The 11,749-nt window shown below is 43.2% G+C and overlaps 1 protein-coding gene across 6 annotated transcripts in view; it reads left to right on the top strand.

The window, feature by feature from the left end:
- The window catches only part of LOC123753910 (tyrosine-protein kinase CSK), an 81,184-nt gene that overhangs the window by 3,766 nt on the left and 65,669 nt on the right, over positions 1–11,749 (top strand). The window contains exon 3 of one of the 6 annotated variants that reach the window (XM_069306058.1): positions 164–329. The exons of the other annotated variants lie outside the window; for them this stretch is intronic. The gene's annotated coding sequence lies outside the window, so the exon portion shown is untranslated. The remainder of the gene's footprint in view (positions 1–163; positions 330–11,749) is intronic. 6 annotated transcript variants of the gene reach the window in all.

Below are 11,749 nucleotides of genomic sequence, written 5' to 3'. Positions count from 1 at the left end.
AATTGCTGTTATTTGAGTATCTATGGCGGGTTGTTCAACTTTTATGTGAAGGGCTTCAAGATTTTGTAATATATCTTTGGTTTTGTCTAATATGCAAGTGTTTTTATTTCAACATTTATCTTGTTAGGGTGCTGTCATGAAGGCTTCTCTCATGTGTTTTTAGGGGCACCTTATTGAAGATAACAGGTTAAACTCCTCGTGAGCTTGGTCGACGTCATACCTGTCTACTTAGATTGAAGATTACATCCTTCGTGAGGGCAGGTGTACATATATACCACGTTCGATTGCTATAAAGTGTTCTCATATGGCTTAGGGCTGCTTTTAATGAGGTCAGTGATCTTCTTTGTTTTATTGTATATGACGATGTGTGTGTTTTGGTCAGAGGTTGTGGTTTTACTCCTTTACAGATTATTTCTTTCATTATTCTTTCCTCCTTATATTCACTGTGCATGGTGGATTTGTAATATGATTTTATTGGAGGTGTTATGGTTTCTGTTCTTGGTTGAGGATTGTACCACCGGTCCAAATGTCTTAAAGTGGTGTTTATCGCGTGGTTACTATAGCCATTGTTCACCAGTACTTGTGTTATCTTTTCAAACTCCCTACTATCGTTGCTCCATTCAGAGCTGTGGATAAGGGCTCGACGAATATCAGCGTTGAGAACACTGGCTCTTTGTTTTTTGGGCACTCCGACCGTTTATGCATAATCCTATATTTGTAGGCTTGGTGTATACGCTGGTGCTTAGAGACGCTTTTGTTTTTGTTATTAACACATCAAGGAAAGACAGACTGTTAGCTTTACAATTTTCATGGATGAATCGGAGTCCTGAATCTCTCTCTAGATGGCCTTTTAGGCCAATTAGTTCTTTTTTTTTTACTATTACTTATATTTTATCGATATCTAGTCAAAATCAAAACTAATTTAGAAAAAGTTCAGAAGTATGCCACCAGGCTAGTCCCAGAGCTGAGAGGTAAGTCACCTTATTTGAGAGCTATGATAAAATATTGCTAGAATTAAACCTCACGACACGAAGACAGAAGAGCTAGGGGAGACATGTGACAATTTTATAGGATACCACCTATAAAATTCTCAGGGGAATTGACAGGGTAGATAACGATGAACTAATTAGCACAGGTGATACACAAATAAGGTGACACAGTGGGAAACTAATGATAATCAGAATAAAGGATGAATTTAATGGGAAGTTGATATTTGAACTGAAACTGATACTCGAGGGAAAAAAGCAGAAATCAAAGACAAGGAAGGTGTCAAGATGTACAATACATCTTGTAGGGATGTATTATGTATTTGAATATTATTTGATGCTAATAATCCTGACGTCAGAAAGAAGCCTTGTGATTTTTTATCCCTAATAAATCTAGTTCTTTGGGAAGCTGTAAAATCGCTTTTTAATCACCTTTATCTACAAATAAATACTTGAATGTCTCTCGGTTATGACGATTAAGTGTATATATCACTTAAAAAAATCATTATCCATAGGGATGCCAGTTTCAAATGCAGCAGAAGAGAAAATATTTACTATGATGGGGCAGTCATGGAGATAAAAAAAAAATTATTCATTGTGTCGGGGGACACAATTAGGAAACGCCCCCAACCATTTCTGTCCCGCCTGGGTTTCGAGGCCGGAATTCTCGATTGTAGGTCGAGAACGAACCCGACTGTACCACCGGGACCCTTCAAAATGTACAGTGGAAGCTCGGTATAGAATTAGTGAAAGAAAAGTTTCAGGTAAATTGTAACCTTCAGGTTAATGGTAAGAAATTTAATGATTTCTTGCTGAAAAATCTGAAAAATGAAGCAAGTGTCTCCAAGTCAAAATTAAAATGGGGGTTAAATGATTTTATCTGGAAGTATAGACTAAAAGTTTTTGTTTTCACATTTTTATCTTGAAATAAAAGTTTGTCCTTAGTTGGCATTATTGTTTTTTAGTATTATTTGACCTTTGTTTTTCCCTTTTCAACATTTTGGTCTGAAAAACAAGTTTTTGGTCAGAAAGCAATCTTCTCGTTCTTTTGATAATTACTTAGTTTGGCCAGTTTTCTAAAATTTATATTATTGATTAGGTAATAGGTTTCCTTAAATATATAATTTTGTAGATTACTGCTATTTCACTTGCATATTATTTGCTTTCAAGTGCTAAATAAGTCATTATTAAGCCTAATGTGAATCTCACTATCAAATCTCCAGGGATTCTATTAATTTTAATAGATAAGCCTAGGTTTATATATAATTATTATTGCAAGTGTTTATGACTTAATAAACTACTGTCATTTGCAATCACATTGTTCTTGTGAAAAGTCATAAAACAGCCATTAAGATGCTCTTCGCACACTACAGTATATTCTCATGGACGGATACGTATGCTGTGCCATTAGTCACGTGACATCCATTTGGATAAGTCAACATTGATGACGTCATGCTCTTGTGTATGTATATGCTAGAAGGTTAACACGTGAGAAGCTCGCTAGTTAAGGCCGTGTAAAGGATATCCCGGAACTTGGTTATGATTGTGTTGGATGCTGTGTTCGTCGCATATTATTGCCAGGCAAACTTTGATTGTACGGTCGATTATAAAGGTGATCAGAGCCCCACAGTGGTACTGGGTGTGCATGCACAATACTGGGCTTGAGCCGCGCACCTCCGGGTTCACGAGTATGACAACACCGCACATGACAATTATACCAACACGCTCGCGGTGGCAAGGGTCCTCCTTTAGTTCTTTAGCGGACACAGTTTTCACCTTCTGACTTAACAAGAAGTACGGGGGTACTCTTGTGTATAGTATGCTTATTTATTGTTATCGCAATTATAAGTTTTTAATTTACAGTGCCTCTTTTATCACTTGTGTAATTTTATATTGTCATATATCATTCCGTTCTCCCGAGCGTTTCCAATGTTTCCAAACTGATGTACTAAATTGCTCGAACCTAACCCTGTAACAACTGAAGCTGTTTTAAAAACAGTTTACACACGATTCACAACTGATGACGTTCGAACACTTCCGGAACAAGTGCTTCGCTGGCGAATTTTGTTCGAACCACAACGCTGTAAATGCTTCACCAACGTACTACAAATACAAATAATCGCCAAAAGAACCTAAACACCTAACCTAACATATGCCTATATATGCACAATATACTAATATATTATAATATTAATTTATATTTTAGAAAATTCCTGTTTTGAATGAACAGCATGTAAAAGTTTATGAATGCGTCTGTGGAGTCGACTGCTGGATGGAATGGACTTGAGTCGAGGACGGGTTGTTTCATTCATAAACAGGGGGTTTGGCGGGTGCATGGAATCACTTTTGGGCCTTTGGAGGACGGGCTGCAAGCAGAGGACGCGTACGTGTGTTAGACGTGTACAACTAACGACGTGTACTCTTCTCTGCCCGAGAAGAGTATACAGTCATTGAGTCGTGTGTAAAGTGTTTTCATTCATGATCAGCGGGTTTGGTGGGTGAGGGAGGGAATTATGAGGGGAAAGCGCCAAGCCATTATGACTATATAGCCCTTGGAAGAATGAACAAGCATTTAGCGTTTATTGACGAAGACGGGATGACATAATAACATTCTTGGGTTTACGGCTGGTTCACTGGGACCTGATCTACTTTGACTGTCATTTCATCCTGTGGTCCATCAGTTGATGGTTCATCAGTTGATGTAAATGGATGGGGGGGGGGTAGGTATGTCCATGTATGGGATATAGATTTCTTGCTCGAATTGTCAGCCTATCATAATATCAGCGTCATAATTTTCGTTATTACCACTGTCACTGTTGTCATTACCATCATCGTCATTGTCACCGTCAACATTATCTTCACTATCGCCTTTACCATCATTATCACCATCACCTTCACTATCGTCGTCGCCATTATCACCGTCACCGTTACTTTTGTCACAACTATTTATAAATGTTCACGGGTTATTTTTACAGCTGAGTTTGACAACACGAGACACGCACTTCCAGCATGGTGGGGGGGGGGGGGCGCACAGGGTGGGGGGGGGTCAGGGTCACTCACAGCTGCTTCACATTCATAAAACTCCCGTGTGAATCAACAACCACACTTCTTACACACACAAAAAATGGCAGTTAGCGAGACCGACAGCTTAACCAATCAGCGAGCACGACCGCATGAACTAACCAATAACAGGGTAAGGTATATATTTAGAAGACAATGTATTATAGTCCCCCATATTCTCTCAGCTTGCTCACCGGTCCCCCCAAGACATAATGTCATCTAGCCCGCACTGTCTGTCAAGGAGAACGGTACACAGTCGCTTGGCTATGGTGTTATAGAGGGATAGTTGATGTGCGGCTGTCTGGATAGGTGGATAGGTTAATGTATGTATGGCTGGATGTAATTATATTAGAAATATTGGCGTTAGAAATAAAGCCGGAACAAAGGCGGATGTCTTCAAGATGCGCTTAGACAAGTTTTTGCAAGACGTGCTGGATCAACCGGGTTGTAGTGGATATGTGAGCCTGCCAGCCGCTCCAAGCAACATAGTAGAGGTGCTGTATTATTAATTAATGTCAGTATCTCAGTAATCATCTTAATAAAATGATCTTGAATTTGTTCTGGCCTAGTTGTGCTTGCAGGGGTTGAGCTTTGGCTCTTTGGTCCCGCCTCTCAACTGTGTGTGTGTGTATGGTTATGAGTAATGTCACACATGGTGGGAATTTTCGTCCTTGTTCCCGTTTTGTGATAGTTTCACCAAATAATTCCAAAATTTGAATGGTAGATGGAGACATTTCTGATTTTGGTGAGTATAAGCAACTCTGCCACTGTGGGTGGCAGTTTCAGAATAGTTAATGAACAGCGTCTAGTAATAATCCAAATTAGTAATATAAATCGAATTGTGATAAAAACAACATGGAAATACTGTACTGTATTAAATACGATGACGAGAAGTAATATTAATTATAAACGTTATAATACAAATTAAGTTTATTGCTAACGTTACTATAAACACAAAATAATATAAATCAATGGCTGATACCAAACGACAGCAATCGTTAAAATAATACAATCCCCGCACTGCTGCATATGGCCGCTCACCAACAAAAAAATAATCGAAAAAATCGCTAACAAAAAATTAGTTACAGTGCTAACTCCAAAAAATATCCTATTGGCAATAATTCTAAATTCATATTGTAATAGCAATGAAATCAATACAAATGATAACGAGTCCGAGTTGTAAACAGACGTTACAAAAAAAGTTTTGGAGCTGCCTGTAATCGCGGGAAAGTAACACAGACGAATGTCTGACCGGCTCCAACTCGGCCCACTACTAAAATATTCACAAACCTTGTCAGCTGGAGCCTGTTATGTGTGTGTGTGTGGGGGGGTATGGGGGGGGGTGAGTAGTAGTGCCGAGCCCTGGCGCGGAATTGTAATGAAACGGTTAACCTACTTTCGGTAGCCAGAGTGTGTGTGTGTGTGAGATTTAATGATGAATGAAGGTCCGGATTCGCTTTTGTTTTATTCCGTGTGTGTGTGGGCTACGAGCTAATGGGTTTATTTACTGTGGTTGTATGTAAGTAGCAGAAGGCAGTTTATCTTCATAATTGTCATAATTGTTGTAATAATATGCCGCGGGACTTTGCGTTAATGTGTGTGTGTGTGTATATATATACATATATATATGTATATATATTGTATACTTGGGCGGCAGACGTTCTTTGAAGCATATTTGGTTAAATATGACCGCATTGCTGACGCAATTAAGAAGAGCAACAATCAAGTTACCTTGCGATTACTTATCCATTCCTTCCCTCCATCCCATCTCAAATCCTAATCCTGACCTCTTCCAAGTGCTATATAATCGTAATGGCTTTGCGCTTTCCCCCGTAATTCCCTCTATCTTGCTCTCACGAAGGCGAATTGAGCTGAAAACTCGTTCAGCATTCTCCAATTCATCATGTGAGTGTAATAACCCATTTCCCCGTCCTGCATCTATTGTCGTCCTATCTCTGTGTACACACCCAACTCTATCTCCATGAATTTTATTTTGTTGACTTTTCCCTCACCAACCCACAGTTTTACCAAATGTCTTCTCTATACTGGTCGGCCGAGCGGACAGCACGCTGGGCTTGTGATCCTGTGGTCCTGGGTTCGATCCCAGGCGCCGGCGAGAAACAATGGGCAGAGTTTCTTTCTCCTTATGCCCCTGTTACCTGGCAGTAAAATAGGTACCTGGGTGTTAGTCAGCTGTCACGGGCTGCTTCCTGGGGGTGGAGGCCTGGTCGAGGACCGGGCCGCGGGGACACTAAAAAGCCCTGAAATCATCTCAAGATAACCTCAAGATAACCTACTCCACCTATTAACTCCCTCGCCTACTTCCTTGCCTCATATCACCCCCCCCCCCCCACTCTCAACACTCCAGGCAGTCGGGCGCCTGCACATTGTATTTTAAACACCGGGAGAATCAATGCCAAGGAGAACAAGTAGCTGAGAGAATTAAAATAGTTCCCATTGTGGTGAGAGTGTGACTTGGGGAAGGTGGTGGCGGTGTGGTGAGTCGCTGCCGGGGGTGGTGGTGTTCAGTGCCTGGGATGATGGTGTACGGGTGTCGGGTTGGTGGGGGGTGGCTACCAATGCACCGGGCTCCTGCTGCTGTCAATATTATTACAGCGTAACGTGACTGTGGATAGTATTACTGTTGGACCTGTGTACCTCGCCAGCACCGCGCCTCTCAAACCCCCCACACAGTCTCCCACAAATGTTCTACAAACTGCTGAGTCACACACACACAAGAAACGCTACTGCACAACTGAAAAGAACAACAGAATTATAAGTGAATCGCATAATCGAAACGTCTTGAAGTCTGAACGAGAGACGAAGGAACACTTACAATAACTTACCAACAGTCGTGTGACTGATGGGTGAGAAATTAGTTTGCTCTGAAGTTGAACACTCCCAAGCACTGATCCAGCGGTTGAACACACACCCAAGAGCTGAACAGGAAAGTGGTCGAGGCGATAACGACGAAAAGAACAGCTGTTCAAGGCAGGAAGGGATCAGTCGACACCAAAACAGGAAGGAGAGGAGGAGCAGCAACACAACACTGATGACCAAAGCAGGATAGTATGTACTGAGGCGATCTTGTAAATGTGACGCCGAAGACAGGAAGGGCAGGAGACCTATGGGGAGGATTGGCGCTCTTTAAATCATCATTCATCTCATCTTTGGGACAGATTTAGAATCTGCACTACTTTTAATGTTGAAATATAAACCGGATGGTAAAGGCTGTGTGACCCAACAAAACCAGTCACATTTTTTTAAGTCTGTCTCTTAATGAAGCCTGGTCAGAAGCAGCCTTTACATGACACTCATTTCCTCTCTGAGTCTTTGTGACATGCAATTTTCACCACCATTAAAAGGTACTGTTCCTAAGAGAATTATTTGATTGATTAGTAGATTTATAATGGCAACAAATGGGGGTAATTGGATGAGGAGAGAGAGGGAGGAGAGGAAGAAGATAAATACCCAGAGACACCTATCAGTGCCAAGGCACCACCACCATCGACGGTGCGCCCTACACTACGGGTGAGAGGGAGTGCCACAGCTGGTATCATGTGGCACCCTTCTTGAACACTTCTCATGTAGCATGCTGGCCTGGCATTGTGGAAGGGGGGAGGGCTTGGAAAAGGGATCATAAACGATGATAGGAGGGACGAGGATAGGACAAGCGATAAAGGAACAGCGAATTAGACGTCGCAAGCAACCATATGTGTAACGCTTTAGCGCTCCTCACTGCCTACCTCCTCTCCACACCGCTAGCACGGAAACGTCACCATGGGTCATACACCGTCACACACAAGTTACGTCATAATCGTGGCCCTCGACAACCACACCTACATTTTCGCCGCTGGTTCCAAATAGTGGAAGTAGTGGTGGTTCCACCACCACAGCCACTGTGCCCCCACCTGCTCTCCCTACGGACCTCTCCACCTCCTGCACCACCACCATCACCATTTGCAGCCACCTCCAGCTACCTGCATTATCCCTAAATCTCCACCTCATCGAGCCACCTGCAACCCAAAAACCCCCACCTGCACCACCTCCTGCAGCCACCTGCACCACCACCTGCAGCCACCACCCCCACCTCCTGCAGCCAGCATGTACTAACAGCGTAGCCGCCTACCATCTCCCGCTGGTGTATATATAGTCGCCACCACGGCCGTGTTAGCGCCCCACAAGCGTACTCCACTCCCGCCCTCCACCCTCCTCCGGGGACACATTATAATACTCTTTCACAAAGGCGCCACAATGGCATTATATATCAGTGTAAAAATCATTTTGGGCAAGACTCACAGCTGGGTGGACAGCGCTTCGGATTCGTAGTCCTGAGGTTCCGGGTTCGATCCCCGGTGGAGGAGACAAATGGGCAAAAATGTTTTTTTCACTCTGATGCTCCTGTTATCTAGCAGTAAATAGGTACCTGGGAGTTAGACAACTGCTACGAGCTGCTTCCTGGTGGGGGGGTAAGAAAAAGGAGGCCTGGTCGAGGACCGGGCCGCGGGGACGCTAAGCCCCGATATCATCTCAAGAAGCCATCCTCCTGTTTAGATAGTACTTTTTGTAACTATGTGCACCATAGTACATAGACACAATGGACAATTATATATTATAATTTATAAATCCAGAGTCTTTATAGTCCGGAAAAAATAAATCCCGAAACAAAGCAAATATTCCTAGGCCTAGTATAGCACATATATTTTCGATATTAGGCCTCAGATAGCATGTATTAGGCCTAGGAAGGTAAGGTTAATATACGTTTTATTTGCAACATCAGTACAAAAACTTTTTCCGGTTGTCCCAATTCAAGAGTCCCAGATTTATACTCTATAATTGTCTTTATACGTTGATATATGTATGATGGTCTTCATCGTTACTATAAGTACTACCTTTAACAGGAGAATGGTCTGTTTTGGGGGAATGAGGTGACTTGAACTGGCGTTCTGGTGATTCCCAGACTCCTGTCTTAACCTACTCAGCCACGGAAGGACAAAAACCTGTCAACCCGGAACACTGTTGAATTCACTGGCAGGTTCTGGATTCCCAAACTGGTGCCCAACTAAGATTTTTATGATAAGCCCGCCTACACTGTGGCCTGTGGGCTGGATGACACCCTTACCACAAGGATGTCTGTGATCCTCTAGATCACACAGAAATCACAGTTGTATGATACATCAATGAGAACATTATTTTCAGACAATGGTGTGACTTGAACCGGCCAGTGTAGGCGGGCCAACTGTAAACAAAATCCTGGTTGGGCACCAGTTGGACCTCATAGGCATAGTGGACGTTGGTCTCTCTTAAGGCGTTCTGTTTGGTGTCTGGAGAGTTCTTCATAAGTAGATTGGCAGTCTTCTTGTTTTTGTAATATATCGTTAATTGTATCTTAAGATTGGTGTCTGTGGGGATGTACTCACCTAGTTGTGCTTGCGGGGGTTGAGATCTGGCTCTTTGGTCCCGCTTCTCAAGTGTGTGTGTGTGTGTGTGTGTGTGTGTGTGTGTGTGTGTGTGTGTGTGTGTGTGTGTGTTTGTGTGTGTGTGTGTGTTTGTGTGTGTGAAACCTAGCCAGCCACCTGTCACTGATTACGTGGTCGGGGGGGGGGGGTCACTATTTAACCTGACACTCTTTTAATAAGATCAATAGGACCAACCCCAATCAGCCTATGTCCCTCCCGTCCCCCATACCATTCATGCTGCAAAGTTGGGTGAGGCTAGCCTGAAGCATCTGGCCTCCAGCTTCATACTGACACTCTTACATAGATAAGGTGAGGGATGGACGGGAGCGGGGGCCACGCGCCTGGCAGGCTCTCCCAGTGGTATGGTCAAAATAATTCTTAATGTAATAGTTGTTATCGTGACGTGACTGGTGAGGAGGTGAGCGTAGCAGGTGTGTGGGGTTGTGGTGATTAATAGCTCACTTGTTCCCCGCCCGCTCATTACTCACATCAAAGTGACCACTAAATCCTGTTTTTCGGTAACGTTATTGGTGTGGGGGAGGGGGTGGCCTGCCTGCCTGGCTGCCTGCCTGCCTGCCTGCCTGCCTGCCTGCCTGCCTGCCTGCCTGCCTGCCTGCCTGCCTGCCTGCCTGCCTGCCCGCCTGCCTGCCTGCCCGCCCGCCTGCCTGCCCGCCCGCCCGCCTGCCTGCCTGCCTGCCTGCCTGCCTGCCTGCCTGCCTGCCTGCCTGCCTGCCTGCCCGCCCGCCTGCCTGCCTGCCTGCCTGCCTGCCTACCTACCTACCTGCCTGCCTGCCTGCCTGCCTGCCTGCCTGCCTGCCTGCCTGCCCTACGGAAGTTTATATCGATGTAATAACCTAGCAGATATTCAGACGCTTTATTAAATAAACAAGTAACATGTTACTCATACGGCAAATCACGGGAGAATTCGTATCACAATGATATCTCGGTGATTTTTTGTTATATAAATTTATAGTTTAACCACTGATGTAAGAATAGTTGTGTAGGAGTACAAAGTGTGATAGACGACCCCGTCTGGCCAGCTCGGCCTGGTCATTGGTCCTTCCTGGTTGGTAGACGATACAATTAGCTATCATTAATTGCTTGACATTCTCATATCATATAATCCACCCACCACACAACCGTGTCTCAGCGATATGATGTTGATACAGTTCTCTCTCAGAGTACCTGTTGCACTTCTGCTTTTCAACGGGGGTATTCTGCACATCCTGCCATGCCTTCTGGTCTCATGTGATGTTATTTCTGTGTGCAGGTTTATGACCAACTCCTCTAATATTTACGTCAACACTGATTCATAACAGAAAGATCATGCCTTTCACAACTACTCTATCATCTTGATAAAGCCACTTATGTATTAGAAAAAACCCAGAATGCAGTAGTGGTATACACAGACCTTACAAAGGCATTTGACAAAGGAGAAATTTTAGCTGTTAATCCTTCTGACCTCAGAAAATCAGGTCAGTAGGAATAAAAGGAAAAGTAGGGCGATGGATATTAAATTTTATGTTAAACCGAACATAAGTCAACCAAATAAAATCGAGCCTAAGGCCAGTTAAAAGCCCTGCACCTAAAGGTACAGCCCATGCACCACTGCTTTTCCTTTTTCTTATATCAGATATAGGCAAGCATGCAAGTCACAGCTTCGTGTCATCTTTTGCAGACGCCACAAAAATCAGCATGAAAATTACCTCTGTAGCAGTCAATGAAAAATTACAAACTGATATTAATAAAATTTCATTTGGTCACAGAAAATAACGTGACGTTTAACAGTGATACATTCCAGGTACTTCGGTATGGTAGAAACGAAGACCTTAAACAAAATAAAATGCTCGGTGAAAATAAACATTCAAATCTTCTCATGGTAGGAAAACAACATGTAAAGACTCTGGGAATAATGATGTCTGACGACGTAACGTTTAATGAACATAACTTAGCAAATATAGCGTTAGCTAGAAAAATGATAGGATGGATTACTAGAATCTTCAAATCCAGGGATTCCATCGCTCTGTTCGTACTAAAGTCACTGGTGTTGTCCCGCCTTGAGTACTACTCGATGATCACTTTCCCCTTCGGAGCAGGAGAGAGTGCTGAAATAGAGGGAATACAGATAACATGTTCGGCACGCATAGACATGATAAAACACCTAAATTATTGGGATCGTCTCAGTCTCAAAATGTGCTTTCTGGAAAGGAGACGAGATAGATATTAAACAATATATACGTGGAA

The sequence above is a fragment of the Procambarus clarkii genome, chromosome 6 (genome assembly GCF_040958095.1).
Source record: "Procambarus clarkii isolate CNS0578487 chromosome 6, FALCON_Pclarkii_2.0, whole genome shotgun sequence".
In the NCBI taxonomy this organism is placed as follows: domain Eukaryota; kingdom Metazoa; phylum Arthropoda; class Malacostraca; order Decapoda; family Cambaridae; genus Procambarus; species Procambarus clarkii.
Note: the sequence above shows the minus strand (reverse complement) of the source record. Positions and strands in the feature narration are given on the sequence as shown.